The 19,015-nt window shown below is 38.7% G+C and overlaps 1 protein-coding gene across 2 annotated transcripts in view; it reads right to left on the reverse strand.

The window, feature by feature from the left end:
- The window catches only part of LOC124532549, an 89,562-nt gene extending 70,940 nt beyond the window's left edge, over positions 1-18,622 (reverse strand). For both annotated transcript variants that reach the window (XM_047107500.1, XM_047107499.1), the window contains exon 1: positions 18,408-18,622. The gene's annotated coding sequence lies outside the window, so the exon portion shown is untranslated. The remainder of the gene's footprint in view (positions 1-18,407) is intronic.
- Positions 18,623-19,015: the final 393 nt, after the last annotated feature.

Consider the following 19,015-nt stretch of genomic DNA (forward strand, 5'->3'; position numbering starts at 1 on the left):
CGACATGATCAACGCACGGTTTGCCGCACTAGAGGAACGGTTGCCTCCCGCAAAAATACATCGCCCTCCGTTAGCTGCGGATAAGAGGCGGGAGGTGGCGCAGCAGATTGCTACGCCCTACACGCAGGCTGTCCAGCCTGCTCCACCGCCGAAAGCTGCACCCGCACCAAAACGGGCGCCACCTGCTGTTCCGACGGCATCTATTGCTGGTCCCTCAGGCGTCCAGCCTACGTCGGAGATAATTCCGCCACAGATGGTCCAGGAGGTGTCCTGGTCCACTGTGGTAAAAAAGGGAAAGAAGGGAAAGCAGGTTTCCCTTCCGACTGTTGCAACCACCACAGTTGCGCCTATGGTGCCTAAGGCAGGACAAGCAACTAAGCCTAAGCTATCCGCGCCTCGTACAGCTGCAGTGGTATTAACTCTGCAGCCGGAAGCGGAGAAGAAAGGCATCACGTATGCTCAGGTCTTGGAGCGCGCTGAGCAGAGCGTGAAACTCCAAGACCTTGGGATCAATGGTGGGCTCAAAGTTCGACGCTCAGCGACGGGGGCCAGAGTGTTGGAGCTGCCGAAAGCACAGACGGAACAGGCAGAGAAACTAGCCGACAAGCTCCGTACGGTGCTGGATGGAGTGGCCAACGTTGCTCGCCCCATAAGAAAGGTGGACATCAAGGTGACGGGGTTAGACGACTCCGTCACTAAAGATAAAATTATTGCCGCAGTCGTTCGCGAGGGGAGTTGCCCCGCTGAAACGGTAAGGTGCGGGGATATTTCACGAGGACCTGGTTCCATGGGTATGGTCTTCGTGTCTTGTCCAATAACTGCGGCAAAAAAGCTGGCTGACACCGGTCGTCTTTTGGTTGGGTGGAGCTCGGCCAGAGTGTACGTGATGGAGCAGCGCCCTCTGCGCTGCTACAAGTGCATGGGTCTAGGCCATACAAGGTTGCTCTGCCCATTCAGTGCGGAACGAGGAAGCCTTTGCTACCGGTGCGGCGTTGATGGACACAAATCGTCTACATGTACCGGGAAGCTGCGCTGCGTAGTATGCGCAGACGCCGGCAAGCCCTCCGGGCACGTGATGGGGTCTAAAGAATGTAGCCCCCCCATCACGAAAGGTAAGGTGGCCCTCGCTACTCAGACTACCAATAACGTCGGACGACGCCAGGCTGAGGAAGAAGCTGCAATGTCAACATGAGCGCAGACTTCAGCTTCCTTCAGACGAATATCAACCACTGCGCCGGGGCTCAGGATCTTCTACTGCAGTCCATGGCGGAGTGGCAGGTAGACCTGGCGGTGGCCTGTGAACCCTACTACGTCCCTCCCCTACCTCACTGGCTGGGAGACTTGGACGACACCGTAGCGGTCCTCACGAGGAGCGGAACGGGCCCCCCCCTCTCACTCATCGAAAGGGGTTCGGGCTACGTAGTCGTGGAGTGGGGGGAGTACGTCGTCGTCGGGACGTACTTCTCCCCTAACCGCAGCCTGGCTGAGTTCGAGACCTATCTCGGCTTGGTCAGAGCTGCGGTGGCCAGGCAGTCGCCGAAACCGATAATGGTTCTCGGCGACTTAAACGCGAAGTCGCGTGCCTGGGGTAACCCTGTCACGAATCCGCGAGGGAGGGCCGTCCAGGTGTGGGCCCTGCTCTCCAACCTGTCCCTTCTCAACAGGGGACAGGTTCACACCTGCGTTCGCCATCACGGGGGTTCCGTGGTGGACGTTTCGTTCGCCACTGCTGTCGTAGCACGCAGAGTGGTTGATTGGAGAGTGGAGGAGGAGGTGGAGACTCTATCGGATCACCGGTACATCCGATTTGAGATCTCCACTTCTCGCAGGCCGGCGGAACCCCAGAGGGTGCCGACCACGTTGCCGAGGTGGTCTCTCGGCCAGGTCGATCGAGAGCTGGTCACGGAGGCCGCAATCGTGCAGCGGTGGGGTTCCGTAGCGAGGAGGGAGGGCGCCAGCGTAGAGGAGCTGGCAGGCCGGATGCGCAGTTCACTCAAGGAAGTCTGCGATGCGGCCATGCCTCGGACCCGGCGCAGAGTTCCGCGCCGACACGTATACTGGTGGTCGCCCGAAATCGCCGACCTTCGGGCGACGTGCTGTCGGGCACGGAGGGCCTACGTCCGTAGTCGAAGACGCAACGGCCTCGACACGGATTTGGAGGGACAGTTGCTGGACGCCTATCGCCAGCTGAAAAAAGAGCTGCAGCTGGCGATACGCAAGGCCAAGGAGAAGGCCAGGGAGGAACTTCTGGCGGGCCTCAATCGAGACCCGTGGGGGCGCCCGTACCGCGGTGTACACGGGAAGTTCCGCACCCAAGGCGCCCCCGTCATCGAGACGATGCCACCGGAACTCCTCCTTCGCCTGGTTGGGGAACTCTTCCCCCATCCAGGCGAGCACGTCCCTCCGCAGATGGCGCCCCGCTCCGTGACCGAAGACCCAGTGGTTTCACCACTGATTACGGAGCGGGAGATGGAGATGGCCCTCGGTCGCTTGAGGGCCAGGAAGACGGCGCCGGGTCCGGACGGGGTTCCAGGGCGTATTCTGTGCGACGCCCTGGAATACCTAGGTGCAAGGCTTCGGGAGCTATTCGACGAGTGTCTGTGCAGCGGGCAGTTTCCGAAGCCTTGGAAAGAAGGGAAGTTGGTCCTGTTGCCGAAGGAAGGTCGGCCGTTGGATTCCCCTTCGGCATACAGGCCAATTGTGCTGCTGAACGAGACGGGAAAACTCTTCGAGAAGGTCCTCGCAGCCCGTCTCGTTCAGCACCTCGAGGAGGTCGGTCCGGGTCTCTCGGAGGCGCAGTACGGATTCAGGGCGGGCCGATCGACAGTCGACGCCCTGAATGCCCTGAAGACTCGGACGACGGAAGCGGTGGCCCGGGGGCAGGTCGTCCTGGCTGTGTCGCTTGACGTGGCGAACGCCTTCAACAGTCTCCCTTTCGAGACGATACGGGAGGCACTCCGATACCATGGGGTGCCGACCTATCTGAGGAGACTGCTGGAGGCGTACCTCCAGGACAGGGAGATCCTCTGGGCGGGGGTCGATGGGAGGATCGTCCGGCATCGAGTGGGCTGCGGCGTTCCACAGGGGTCGGTCCTCGGCCCAATTCTATGGAACGTCGGTTTCGACTGGCTCCTGCGGGCTCCCGTCCTTCCCGGGATGGGGGTGTTGTGTTATGCTGACGACACTCTCGTCACGGCGATTGGACGGGACTTCCGGGAGGCGGCTCGCCTTGCCGAAGTCGGAACGGCTCTCACCGTGGACCGCATGGGAATGCTGGGCTTGAGGGTCTCCATATCCAAAACGGAGGCCCTCCTCTTTCACGGTCCACGAAAAGGACCCCCACGAGGGGCGAGTATCACCGTCCAGGGGACGGTTATCAAGGTGCAGGCCCATATGAAGTATCTGGGCCTGATTCTGGACGGACGATGGAGCTTCGGGCAGCATTTTGTTCATCTCGGCCCAAGGCTCATCAACGCCGCTGCCGCTCTTGGTCGCCTCCTTCCGAATGTGGGAGGGCCGGGGTCGCTATGCCGGCGTCTTTATTCCGGCGTAGTGAGGTCGATGGCGCTGTACGGTGCCCCGATCTGGATAGACGCCCTCACCGCTAAAAATCGGGCTCTGCTGCGAAAGCCACAGAGGGTCATAGCGGTGAGAGGCATCAGAGGGTACCGTACGGTGTCGTGGACTGCGGCGACACTTCTCGCGGGCGATCCGCCCTGGGAGCTCCAGGCGGAGGTGCTCGCGGAAGTGTACCGGTTCCGGGTCGAGGCGAGGGACCGCGGCGACCGTCCAGGGTCGGCGGAGATCGGGCGGATCAGGGCTCTAGCCCAGCAAGCCCTGATCGCCCGATGGCAGGAGGATCTGGGGACTCCCACGGCGGGCCTAGCGACAGTGGAGGCGATCCGTCCCCACTTGAGTCGCTGGGTCGAGAGGAAGCACGGCACACTGTCGTATAGAATGACGCAGGTACTTACCGGACACGGATGCTTCGGTAAGTACCTGCACGGGATAGCGCGGCGGGAGGAGTCACCCTCCTGCCACGAGTGTGGTGCGCCAGTGGACACGGCGTACCACACCCTGTACGAGTGTGCTGCGTGGGGGCCCCAGAGGCACATCCTTGCGGCGACTATGGGCGGAGACCTCTCGCTACCGAGCGTTATCATCACCATGCTCGGTAGCGAGGTGTGCTGGTCAGAGATGCGCTCCTTCTGCGAAAGTGTCATGTCGCAGAAGGAAGCAGCGGAGCGGGAGCGGGAAAAAAATGCCGCCGCTGACTCGCTCCGTAGAAGACGACCGGGGAGAAGGAAAAGGCGCTACGCGCATCTTCTCCCTCCGCCTCAATAGGCGCCGTAGGGACCAGGGGGGGTCCCAGTACCCTGGGAATCCCCCCTAGCTGTTGGAGGCCCGTATAAGCGGGCCGACCGTCAGGGCGTCACGGTAGCATGCGTAAGCGATCCCGTGGCGTCCGCCGAAAGACGGAGAGGGTACCGCTGGCTTGGGCGCACTAGGCGTTCAGGGCTCCGGGGAGTCCCACACACCCCCCCACTTTCCATCACGTGGGGGAAGCGCGCAAAGCGTTTTTCCAGCGTAATAAAAAAAAAAAAAAAAAAAAAAGACATAGCGGGTACCGTAATTTCAGTTGACCTTATTTGATGCATAGTACACAAAACAAAAGATATTACGTGTAACGCCCACGCAGGTGGCTAGCGTAGCTGAAATCCATCATAAGATTTCAACACACACCCCTTGTTCAGAGCCTTTATCCATCGCGATCTAAAGGTATTCTCATATTGTTAGCGTAAATGATGATTCCGACAGCTTTAATTTCCGTCTTTTATTATAACGATGGTTTTCATTTGTAATTCATCAAGCAAATAAGATATTTGATATTCCGTTGTTTGATTTTATTTTTGATCGTGACAGCCTGTAAATTACCCACTGCTGGACTAAGGTCTCCTCTTCCATGAAGGAGAGGGTTTGGAACATATTCCACCATGCTGTTCGAATGCTGGTTGGTGGAATGCAAATGTGGCAGAATTTCCATGAAATTAGAAACATGCAGGTTTCCTCACGATGTTTTTCTTCACTGCCGAGCACGAGGTGAATTATAAACACAAATTAAGCACATATATATAGTGGTGCTAGCCTGGGTTTGAACCCGAAATCATCGATTAAGATGCACGCGTTCTAACCACTAGGCCATCTCAGCTCTTTATTTTTTTGATTGGCTATATATATTTGATATTAAAACGTTTATGCTGAATAACTAGCAACCCGCCCCGAGTTCGCAACGGGGCAATGCTGATGCTAAATATAGCATATATATAGCGTTTGTAATGTAAGCTCAAAAATGTGTTTACATCACTTATATCACATTAGAAACCTCCAAAAAGTGTTTCTTTACAATATTGTGCATATATAATATGCACACTATAGTGACGACGATCTCCGTGTCGATAGGTGTGTACACCGGTTTTCATGGGTACGCCACTCCGAATACCCGGGTTCGATTCCCGGCTGAGTCGATGTAGATTACCATTAGTTTTCTATGTTGTCTTGGGTATGGGTATTTGTGACACCATCATTACTTCTGAATTGCAATAACACAAGTGCTTTAGCTACTTACATTGGAATCAAAGTAATGTATGTGATGTTGTCTCATATTTATTTATACTTTGATGCAAATTATAAAAAATATATAAAAACCTTCTTCTGGAATCATTCGTATTAAAAAAACCTCATCAAAATCCGTTGCGTAATATTAAAGATATAAGCATACACAGACAGACATAGGTGACTTTATTTTATACTATGTTATGATGATACACCGATTCCAAACGCAGTGCGTTAGTTTCGAACGACTGGTGACAAAGTACTACCATCATTTTTTAAGGAAATATATAACATACATACATTTCAATACAAATATAATATACAACAATTCTTTTATAAACAACAGAGAGCATCAGCTGTGAACGACTTACAATAAAAAAATGATTACTTTGTATTGCGCCCACACATACGACTCTGGTTACGTGACGTCGAAAATTGAAAGACTTCTTTGAACAAAAATATTTCTATTATCTTACGTCCGAATTAAATTTCGTATCACAGTTTCGTTTATTAAAAAGCTTTTTGTTTTGGGAACAAAGATGTTATACCCCGTAAACCTGTTTTCACACTGGCTCACTCACCCTTCAAATCAAAATAACAATCCTATGCTTGTTGTTACACAGGCTTACTTACCCTTCAATTATAAAAACATCTCTAATTTCTAAGTGTCGCTGTCTTGCGGAATAATACGACTCGATGTGAAAGTCACCAATTCGATTCGGATTAGTAAGGCTGTTGTGTACTCCTAAAATGGGATGATTGGTTTGTCTATACCTTGCCTTCCCATTTAATGCACTCAGAGACAAGGGCACTTAGATGTTCAATATGCAATTACGAAGCACGTAACATTACCTTGAATTATATTTCTCCTTTAGATTCGAGACGTGAAAAAGTTTTTACAGATATACGGCACTTATTTAATATGATATATGCTATTCATATTAATATTCGATGTATGTAAATAAAATAATTGCCAAAAAAATATCTGCTGATTTTCTGTCACCGGTTCTTCTCAGATCAATGTATTTTCTTTTCTTTGTATTTATAAATACCTTATATACCTTAAAAATAAACAGATTAGAACTTTAGGGTTTTAGAAGAATATTAAAATATGATAACGTCTAATAATTATCGGAACCATTTCAATATAATACAGAAAATCAAACTGGAAATAAAAAACAAAATTTAAACATATGAGCGTCATATCTAACGTCAAAAAATGTAAAATTAATAATATTTATATAAAAACTTTTTGAAGTGAACTTTTTGTTTTTTCCAGTTTGCGAGAATGCTACATTTTAAGGTGATTCTCTAGTTAGTATGCACCCTAAAGGAACACGCGACAAGCCTCTCGTCCGCGTGCTACGTCATTAGTACTAAGAGCGCATGAATATGAACCGAGATGGGCTTTAGAAATCTATTTTGAAAGATGCTGTATGGCAGACGTTTGAAAAAAATATTTCGTTGAAAGGTATCTCTTCAGAAATATTACGCGATGTTTGGATTTTGTCTCGCTTACTTTTAATAATAATTATAAAATAAGTTTTTTGTTTTTGTTTTTTATTAGCTAATAATATTTTTTACTATAGTAAAAACCTTGAGAGAGTAGTGCTTTTAAGAACTACGTATAATAATTGAAATGATATGTATAAGAATTGGTAAGTATTTCTTACAGTGCTAATATCTATGGTAGTGGTGACCACATACCATCAGGTGGTCCATTTGTCTATTCACTTACCTGTTACATAAAAAATGCTTTAAATAATTTTTATATAAAACTTTACCCTCTTTAATGTGATTGACATCGCTTTGTATTGCATTGTCTAATGCAGATTTTTTACAAACGATTGCTATAAAAAAATATTTTTCAAATGTATCGCGTTTTATTATATAAAATTAATACATCAAAAAACGTTGGCCATATTTCTATCTTATAATAATATAGATAGACATGTGTAAAACAACAACACAACCGTAAACCCCGACTTTAAACCCTCGAGGCTTGTCCAAATTTCATTTAAAACGGTTCAGCGCTTTAAGCGAAGAGGAAACAGACAGAGGTTCTTTATAATATTAGTATATAGATATAAACCATTATTAGGGCTTTTATGTAAAATTGCTATTCAATTGAGGTCTAACTTTAAAAATTCAGAAGTGCTTGTCGCGCAATCAAAGTATTGCTTTGCAGTCGAAAATTTTTAATACTAGATTATTTCTGCTAACTAATTATTTAAATATGTTTTTGTGTGTGTATATATGTTCATACATACATAAGTTATTCAATATTTAAATAATATTAGCATACCTTTAGGAATGCACGATTGCAGGCTTTGGAAGATTTTCGGCACAAGCTATAAGCTATGCGCGAAGCCGAGGATTCAGTTAGTAGTTTTGCATATCAATTTCTAGAATCCGCTCTATCATAAACTGTTTACTTATCATTGCAATTTTTCAATAACATTACGTGAGAAAACTCAGTATCTTATATAAGAAAGTATCTTATGTAAGAAATACGAAAATATATTACCAGGTATTGTTCTAACTCGAATTGTAAACCTAGGAATTGTTCTAACTCGACGTACGAAGTGTTTTATTTTATCTATTTACACTATCTGTTACGTGTTAAATATTTATCAATTTTAACAGAAATCTGGTTGTCCGTTGATTTACAATGTCAACCTTAACAGTATTCTAAGATCATAAGTCTTCCTGATCGGGATCGTCGGAATTTCAAACCTGTGCTGCAGATATTAAAGTACACATATGTATATTATTAGTTATTATAACAACAGGTGAACCCTATTGTATCGTTTTCATAGTTTAATCGTACACGATTGGAGAAAGATTCGGCGCAAGACTATTCTGTGCGCGAGAGTGTAACATAAAAACATATTGACATCCCTTACGCAAAAAGTCGTAATATAATTTCAAGAATCAAGGCAAATGAACTAAAAGCTGCTCGTAAAAATCCTTTACATAATACCGAGAATTGGAACGCGTGATGCCATAATCTGCATAATAGTTACTCATCAACTAAATGACAGATGATTTTAGTTAAAGTCAAAATTATAGTACATATCTAAAACAGTATTTAAAAAAATATGAATTCTCAGAAACAAAGTAAAGCGGTACTTTTGGTGTAAATTTTAGTAAAAAAAATTCCATTCACGTAATAGAAGTGAAACTTCTAAAAAAATGTAGCTCTCTTTCACTCTTACGTAACGCTGTGCTTAAATTTGGCGCATCCTTAAAATTACTCTCAGTTTACTTTCACCTATTGATTACTCAGTCGCCGCCTCTTTCTCTCTCAAGAAGTTTCTCTTCGAAAACAATTGACGCTTACTATTAAATAGAAAATCAGTAGTATGCTACCAAGATTCCTATGTAATATCATAACATACATTTTTGTTATAACCTTACTAATTTATTTTGGAAATTATACCAATCTATTAATTGGAAGTAAGCAGCTTTAGAATTAAATTTAATAATACAGTGCAGTGCGATTCTGCAAAAAAGCAGTTCCTATCTCAACCCCCATATCTTGCTGCGCCATTTTGATACGTGTATCCTATAAATTTCGTAATTGTCGTAGTAAAAATCGTATATCAGGTGTGACATATTAAGCTCGTGTTTTGCGGCGAGTTTCGAGTTTCTGGTTACAGAATATCATCCTTCAAATTTGACGTCGCCGACATTACAAGGTCTAATAAACTTTTGCGTGCTAATAAACATGAATTTAAAACTTCAAAATACAATCTTGATTATGAGGAAAGTATAAAATTACCTATAATTAAAAACAACAGTGGACTGGTGCATGAACTCACTACATTATATAAAGCTGTGAGTTTTGCTTTTAAATATTTACAGTAATTTCTTACTTCAGTACAGCTGCATCTATAACGATCCACGTTGAAATTGATCGACTTAATATCGTGGCACAAGCATAAAAAAATTTGGTGGCAGACCACAGTTCATAATATTTTTTTTTTAATTTTTTAATGTGATAGGTGGCAAACGAGCAAAAGGCTCACGTGATGAAAAGTGACTACCACTGCCTATGGACATCTGCAGCTGCAAGGGGCAAGCAAATTCGTTGCCGGCCCTTAAGGAAGGAATACGCTAAATACATTTAGACTTGAATTTATCGTCTTTACAATTATTGCGTTAATACTCGGTTAGTCAGATGCCCGAACGATTGTGATAAACATAACACAATATTATTTTATTTAAGCAAATAAACATAAACAGTATGTTAATAGAGATCGAGGCTTTAATTTATTCATTGACTAAACTCTAAGTTAAATATAAAACATATTATTCAAATAAATAAATAACGAGTTCATTCAACTAAATCAATATTGTATGTGCTAAATAAACTAAAAGAAAATCCTACTTTATAAAATATCTCAACCTAAAAAGAGGTTCAAGTGTGTGTGTTAATATAATATCCTGTATTCACACACACCAGCACAATGCATTTGGCAGTAGAAACGATGTATCCTGCCAAATGATCCCCGAAGGCTTGCTTTTTAAAGGAATCGCAAAGGATGATATAATCAAAAATTAACAAGCGTGTAGCGTTGATTACCACATATATATAATGTACACAATATATTTACAATTACACCTATTTAATTACATAGTCCTATTAAGATATTTTTGGTAAATATGTAATTAAAAGACGTTCCTTGCTACCAAGCAAAACGAAACGCCCATGGGGCTTATCAGATTTTTAATTTTGATGTCCTGGTGTTTAGTGCTGTTATAAAGTCTTAGTCTAGTCGAAACAACAAGGTTCAGCCTTATGAAATACTTAGATCTAAATCAATCAAAATATACTTTAATGAAGTAGGCTATTACAAGCACTTTTAAATCTTTTTACTAAATTGTACTAAAAGTAAAACTACTATCGCGTCGTACTTTCGATTGTATTGCAAAAGAAACAGAAAGAAACTTCGTAGATGCTCTAACACAATATTTGAAATTTTGAAATGAAAAACTATTGAATAAATAAAATATAATATGACGAGAAACAAACCAATTTTATATAATAAAATTGCAGTTATATAAAATTTCAAAAATGTCATACTTAAAATGTAAACTTCAAATTTTACAAAAGAAAGTTCTTGAAACTTGTAACAGGTGAATACGAATAGACCTACTTCATGTAGCTAACACGATAGTTTTGAGGCAACTTACTGATTTCTTTCTGTAACCTTTCAGAACTCTCAGTAACAACAATTCTTGACTCGTTTGATTATTTTTTATCAAATTAAAGTCGAACTAAATATACTTATGAAGAAAGATAACTATTTGCTTTTACACGTATTATAATTTTTAATTTCCTTTTTTATTATCATTCATACATAACTATAACACAGTTTTTAGTTATAGTTCTTCTCTGTTGAATACAAATCCATATTATCATCGCTGTAAATAAATCGTATCGTATATTTGTTTTTACTGTAAACCTACTCGAATAAAGTATATTTTGGTTCGGAGCTCTTTAGAAGCTGATATAGAATATGTAAAGTATTTTCAATATTATTATTATTGCTCGTCTCGAATACGAGGCAGCGAGGTGCTCTATTATTACAAGAATATATAAATCTCAACTATAAAAAATACATCAATTTTAAAAGGTCGTATCGACGAATAACCTATATTAAAAAGGTATTTTATTAACATAAATTATTTCAAAAATATAAGTTATTTTAATATTTTTATGTAAGTGTGGCAGATATGTCTTATAAAAACTAAAAGAAACCATAATAAAATTTTAAAATATCAATGATCTAATATTTTAAGGAGCTATATATTCTATTTTTAAATATCTGAAATTAGAAACGCTCCTTAATTAACTATAGTGATGTTACAGCATAAATATTTCTCTGGAATATTTGCAAAAACAAACTCTGTAAAGTGTTCATCAGCACAACCTGCAAAGCTAACATTGTGTTTATTCTGAACGAGCTTGTTCAAGTTTATATACGGAAGTAAATAACGGAGGGACTCTTCAAACGTACTCACACTGACACGCTTTATATCTGAACAATACATACATAATTCATGAAGTAATCCAACCGAATTTTCGTAGTCCTATCTCTTTAACTTGAGTGTTTAGGAATTTAATTATAGGTTCATTGACATAGTACAATCTGAAGGCTTCTAAATTCAATAATAATACACTTCCCTAAATTATAAGCAGTATATGAATTGATTCAATTTATATTTTTTCTTTTATTTGAATGATCTTTGAAATATATGTATAAGAATCGCTGAATTAACAAAAGATAAATTGGTACGAAATTGTTTTGTTTTTGCTTATTTATTATATAAATTTGACCATCACTGAGAAAGTGTAATGCTTCTACATTGAATAAAGTTATTTGAGTTTTGAAAGATCGATGTTACAGACAAGATAATATGATAACACGCAGTTTCTTCTAGCTTTTTTTGGTTGAATGAACGTTTCGTAGCGTTCACAGTCGCTTGTACGTGTAACACAAAACGAAACTGAGCAATAATGATTTAAATAAATAATTTCTAGAAAGTTATGCTCTACCATGTTTGTCGCTATGTTCCGGTTTGTTGGGGTATTGAGCTTGTTTGAATTTAGTTGGGTATAGTTGTAAGAGGCGAGGTGGCCCTGTGGTTAGAACGCGTGTATCTTAACCGATGATTGCAGGTTCAAATCTAGGTAAGCACCACTAAATATGCATGTGCTTAATTGGTGTATATAATTCTTCTCGTGATCGGTGGTAAAGGAAAACATTGTGTGTTTTCCACCAACCCGCATTGGAACAGCGTGGTGGAAAATATTCCAAACCTCACCTCCTCAGAGGGAGAAGAGGCCTTAGCACAACAGTGAACTTTATAAACTGTTGTTGTTGTTGTTGAATATAGTTACGGAAGGAACCGGAAGAAGCTTGCGAAAGCTTCCTTGATATAAAAATATTTCGGTTCGATTTGAATGCAAATTGATTCTTGATTCATGAAATCCAGAATAATTTTCATATCATTTGAATAATGAGAAGATTTTTTAAATCGTGTTTTTTACAATGTAATACATTATACAAACATGGAAATTAGTTATTTTCATGTATTAAAAATATTTGATTATTGAATAAAGACTCGAAAAGAATGTAATAAATGAATATTATAATGATACAGACATAGGCGTATAGGCTTTTTACATTCCTAAGGTTGCCAACTTCAGTAACAATAGGTGCTTTCTTTTATTGGTCGTCGGTATAACACTAAGTAACTAAAATTTAGCATAACTCTGCAGTTATATAGTAACTGTTCAATATGTGGCATCTTTCCAGGCAGATCTTAAGTCTTCCAATAGGAGTTTTAAATTTAGTAACAGTATATCGCTTTAATGGTTTGAAACGAACAAAACTTAATATAAAAACATTGAGTATAGATTTTTTTAATACTAGAATAATGAACTGCTACAGACATGGATACAGATTTTCCTTAAGCTAGTTATTTTTAGAAACATGTTTTTACAATATACTCACAAATATATACCAGCCTCTCCTAACTCCAAACCAGTTGATAATAGCCCATTATTAACAAAATAAAATACCCAAAATAGCCCAGCTCCTAAAAGTAAGTTATTTATTAACGAATTCAATACATAAACGAATTCATTTTTATGTAGTATTTTCATTAAGTATTTCTCACGTGATCAAAATATACGAATATAAAGTTAAAAGAGACCGTGTCATCTCGATTTGAATGCATTTGTTCAAGTCCGCTGAATTAACTACGGCATTTACTTGGAAAGTTTTAAGATCAATGGGAAAGCATCGTATAAATCAAAACAATTTCAGAAGCATTATAGGGCAAATTATTTTAAGAACTACTACCGGCATGTAATCTAGATTCTATCAAGGATTAAGCTAGAATCTCAGTAGATTACATTATCATCATATACACGCTCATATTTGCCAAATCTTACGTTCGTGTAGTGTTATAATCACCGAAATTATTGTTATAATATTCTACCGTACAAACACTCTAATGATTAAATAATTATATTATGAAGGACCTCTGTTGAGGGATAGAGTTTAGTCCTCTTTGATCTTTTACTGATGAAGAAAAGGCTTGTGAAAACTCGAGCGAAATAACATATAAAGTAAAGTAAATTACCCACTGTTGGGCTAAGGCCTCCTCTCGTATTAAGGATAAGGTTTGGAACATATTCCACCGCGCTGTTCCAATGCGAGTTGGTGGAATTCACATGTGACAGAATTTCGATGAAATTAGACACATGCAGGTTTCCTCACGAAATTTTCTTTTACCGCCGAGCACGAGATGAATTATAAACACAAATTAAGCATATGCTCGTACATATGATTAGTGATTGCCTGGGTTTGAACCTGAAATCATCGGTTAAGATGCACGCGTTCTAACCACTGGGCTCAAATAATGTATGTGTTACATGAAATGAAGTCTGTCCAAGTTGACATATTTTTTAAGCATTTGAATATATCTCAAATTAATTTTAGTAACGTCTGAACTGGCCTCTTTCTTCGGGGCTTCAGTTTAACGCCAGTTGGCATCGTGCCAAGTAAAAACGCATAGCCGCTTAGAGTTCACCCGTCTACAGCTATTGTAATCATAATGCACAACTTCACAGCATTTTACACACATTGTAAGGCAATTTATGAAGAAATGCCACTCAACGAAAGTAGATTTAAGACGTAACGAATCGTTTGTGAATGTAACCTTTTTTATTTTGAGTTCATTTAAAATGAGATTGTATAAGCAAATGCTATCAAAACAAGGTTACTAATGAATACCTACTAGACTATTCAAATTAAATAATATATGTATACCGTAACATATAATGCTAAAATTCTTAAACAAACATGAACGTATAGCGTTTAAATGTAATGAATTTAAGATTTATTAAAGTATATTTATTATATATTATTCATATATATTAATATTACAAATGTGAAAGTAACTCTGTCTTTCTGTCTAACTGTCTTTTTTCACGACCTAACTGCTAAAGGGAATTTGATGAAATTTGGTATGAAGCAAACTTGAAGTCCGAGAAAGAGCATAGGCTACTTTTTGCTTGACAACCAACACCCTGAAACACGAACGAACCCACGGATGACTACTAGTGTTTGTATAAAATATTCATTGATAAAATAAAACCTTACCTATTTGCCAGTGTAATAGTTTTCTAATAGCACCAAATATGTTCTTACTCAGTAATTGAAACACGATACAATAAATGTTTGATTCTCATTTCGAAGAACGCCATTAGACAAGCCCAACTTTTTGCTCTGTAAATAGCGTTACGTACAAATATTTGGCGAGAAAATCGAACCTTCCAGTAGTATGTCAACCGTTTTTATGTACATATTTCAACTGACATGACAAAATAAAGAGATACTTTGATCAGTAGACAGCTCTTGATTTATTACTTCGAATGAAAATTTTAGTTCTTGTTTATAAAATTACTACCTATACATTAAAATATATTTATTTTGGATATAGAACTAATAAAAGTAAAGTATTGAAATAAAACTAGTTTTAACGGATTTAAATCGCGTATATTAAAACTAGTTTTTTTTTTCAATGTGTAATAATCGCGAAAAGACAACAAAAGTAAAGTATATAATCTATCTGTATAATTTTGCAAACCCATTCTTTTTCCATCAGCCTTTTCAACATATGTAGAATCATTTCAAAAGAAACGGTGACAATCATCCTATAGACACGAGGAGGAAAGGTAAACTAATAAAACCCTGTTTCCCACTTCGCAAAGTTAATACACCCTTCCTGGGATGGCATTCATTTCTATAATAAGATTCTACAGTTATTTGAATTATTAAGGGTTATGACAAAAAAAATGAGACATATTACTCAATACAAGATAATATTAAAGATAAAAATGCGTGGACTTAGTATTTACTTGGACTTTCAAAACTGGTGGTAGCTTTACATTTAATTCATGGAATGGAGTACATTTCCATTTGATTTTATCAGTTTATTGACTTACATGATTTTTGACTACGTTGTATAAAATATAATCGCTTCCCGCCGTCTATTCTCTTAGATCGATTAAACTACGCAACATTTTTAATACAGTTCTCATTAATAAACAGGGTGATTTAAGAGAAAAGTTGATATGTATAAAAGCCGAGATAATTCGCTTCCTTACAGAACATTTTTCTTTTTATGCCTGTTCTTCATTCAAAAAGTTTTATATACACCCTTTTTGTAATCATGTGAAGCCGTGACGGATAACAGAAATATTACGTGACGTCAGAGTTACGAGATATTTAGTCAATGTTGTCGTAAAATTTGTACAACATTTTATTTTACCATAATAATTTATAAATGATTGAGACAGAAAAGTCTTATTAATACTGAATGTTAAAATTTATACAACAACGAAAAGTGTGTGCTATATTTCAGCTTAATCATTTTGTTGATGCTGGTATAAATTTTATTTTACGTCATATTTTGTAGCCAAATTTTGCAGCAATCTTATCCATATAAAAATACTATGGAAAATATACGAAAAGTTTTAAACTACATGAAGCGAATGAATTATTCTGCGTCAAGTTAATTGGGTCCAATACTTTTGTCTCTTAACTACAGAACTGATGAGATCGATCAATCAGAAAGAAATTGGGACCTATCACCTGCCAACGATCTTATATTAGGGAGACGTACTCGGAAACTGATCAGCTAATTAAAAAAAAACGTTTAATTATAAGAAAAAGAAGAATATTATTATAAGTACAAATTAAGGTGTAAGATTACTTGCATGCATTTTTTCGTTTCTTAGCATAGCAGAAGCAAATTTTTTTACCTAAGGTAGTCTTTCAGAGTTTCTTTATGTCTCTTATTCTAGAATTTCTTGCCATAAATTCGATCATTGAGGCTATTATTGTTATTTATGGATATAGTTATCATTTTAACCCACATTTTGGGTTCACGCAGCGAATCGAACCCAAGTTCAGCAACCTTATGTGACAATTCTACGAGACCCAGAGCACGAATATATTTCAAAGATTATGTCATAGAAAAGTAAATTAATGAAATATGTCGAAACATCAAAAAGGTTAATAAGGATTGTTTTTTTTTATCTTACATACTGGCGATTGGCGAGAAAAGGGTTTTTTAAAAGTAGAACAAAAGAAAGATATTACGAACATGAACGACTGGACTGATATTTTGAATGTCATCACGTCTGATAACGAGTATATACCCAAGTCCTCGTTATATATATATTTGAAGACAGCGACGATTATCTCTTGAGAAGTACAGATTCAGGCAATTATCTGCAAACCCATTAACCAAAGACATAGCAGTATGATGAAATAAACTTTAATATAAAATAATTCTCAGAGAAATACATTATAGGTTGTTTTATTTCTTACGTTGACCGTAAAAATATTGAACAACAATACACCACCATTTATTATATGTATATATTTAATGTCCTTTTATTATTAGCTTACTGTATGTAGTTTTAAAACCAATCAATCATATAGAAAGTATTGTTTTTTTAATGATAGCCACTATTTCATTTTCTAAATATATAAATGTGTTTGAAGTTGTAACAGTTCGCATATATACCAGTGCTGGGTTACGACTTTGTCTCCTTTTAAACAAAGGAATTAGTTTCTATTCCAATACTCTGCGCCAATGCGGATTGGTGAATGATTTTCTTAACCCTGAGCACGCGATATGAACATGAAATTCAATGGTAGGATCTGGAATTGAACATGCGATCTTTAGCTAAGATTCATTTGTTTTAACTACTGGTTCATCGTTAACTTTATCCTGTTGAACAGATATGGCTAGTAAAACAGTGTTTAGCATTAATTTACGTGCAACGAGACAAATTGAGTTAAATAGTTAAAACGTTTTCTAGCCAGGAAATCGCATTGCCGTTCATTAAGCAATTCCTATACAAAGCAAACGCTTAAAACCGTAACAAAGGACGTTTTTCTTTGCGTACTTCTTTTGTTTTAGACTACGTCATCGTAATTGGAAAAATAAGTACTTTTATTCTTAAAAAAAAATAAACGTTCGCGTGTAAAGTGTTATGAGTCAATGTAAGACCCTTTTTTATGAACAGCTTAGTATTTTTTATTCGTGATATAAAATTATGAAATGACAAATTACGAGAACGCCGTAGACCAGCGAAGTTTCCTGTTCGCTGTCCGCTCGTACGTTCTAACAAATAAAATGACATATTATTTAATATTGAAAAGACATCTTTGGCTGTATTTTTTTTAAATAATTTATTAAATACTAAAAGCCTTCTTTAAAGAATGATAAACTATTTAATATGTATACAGTGTTATAAATTATTTAATTTTTGTATGATATTATAATAAGAATATTAAGCTACTTGTGTTTTCTATACCTAAATAATTACATAAGTATTATGAATAATAATTAATTAGTCCTACACATTAGGATAATATAAAAGGAGCTCCTTTTACGTGAGTTGATATTATTTAGCAATTATAGACGCAACGAACATTTTTTATTTCCGTTTTATTCTAATATAGCATTGTTAATAGAAAGCAACTAACCCATACTTGCCCATGGGGACGCTATCACCCTACCTAAAAAATATCACATAGAACTGAAAATTACAAGTTATATAAACAATTTCGGCTATTTAATAAACAGCATAGTGGTAATTATTAAGGTGTTCTTAGTAAATTCTATGTATATGGCTGAAAATGACCTGAAACGTAAAATCAAAACAAAAAAATACGGAACAAAACCAACTGACTCACCCTATCATTCCGTCGCTCGAAGAATCAACCAACTACCCTGGTTTGTGCCACGCTGTATCGAACCTTATGCCTTTTTGCCACATGTGTTAGAATCCTGCGCACCTATCTGTAAACACCAGCCACTAAAGTCAGGTATTTTTGAAGCTCATTATAACATAATTTTACTTAAGGGAGTATTTTTGATACACGGGCGCGGCCTTCGAGCTCCAGCCGCGGACTACGAGCTGCTACGAGTAGTGACGGGACAGGTTTTCGAGTATCTGAGGATGTTTTAAACATAAAACACGCAACAATAAATTTATGGCAAAAAGTTACATTTAAATTATCAAAAATGAAAAATTGTTACATTAATTTAATTCGCTAGATATATGTCTTCTCTCAAATATCCGATAACAGATACAGTTATAATAAGACTTGTCTAAAATATGTATAGATTTCTGTAGCAAGTTTGGTTTGTTTCTTGATATTTATTATTGAATCTTATAAGACAATTAGTAACAATTTTCTTTATAAAACTTCATATTATTTTGTGTTAGTTTTACTTTATCGATAAATAACACTCGATACGTCCCATCACTACAAATGGAGTGCACATGCGCAATACAAAC

The sequence above is a fragment of the Vanessa cardui genome, chromosome 9, assembly GCF_905220365.1.
Source record: "Vanessa cardui chromosome 9, ilVanCard2.1, whole genome shotgun sequence".
Taxonomy (NCBI): Eukaryota; Metazoa; Arthropoda; class Insecta; order Lepidoptera; family Nymphalidae; genus Vanessa; species Vanessa cardui.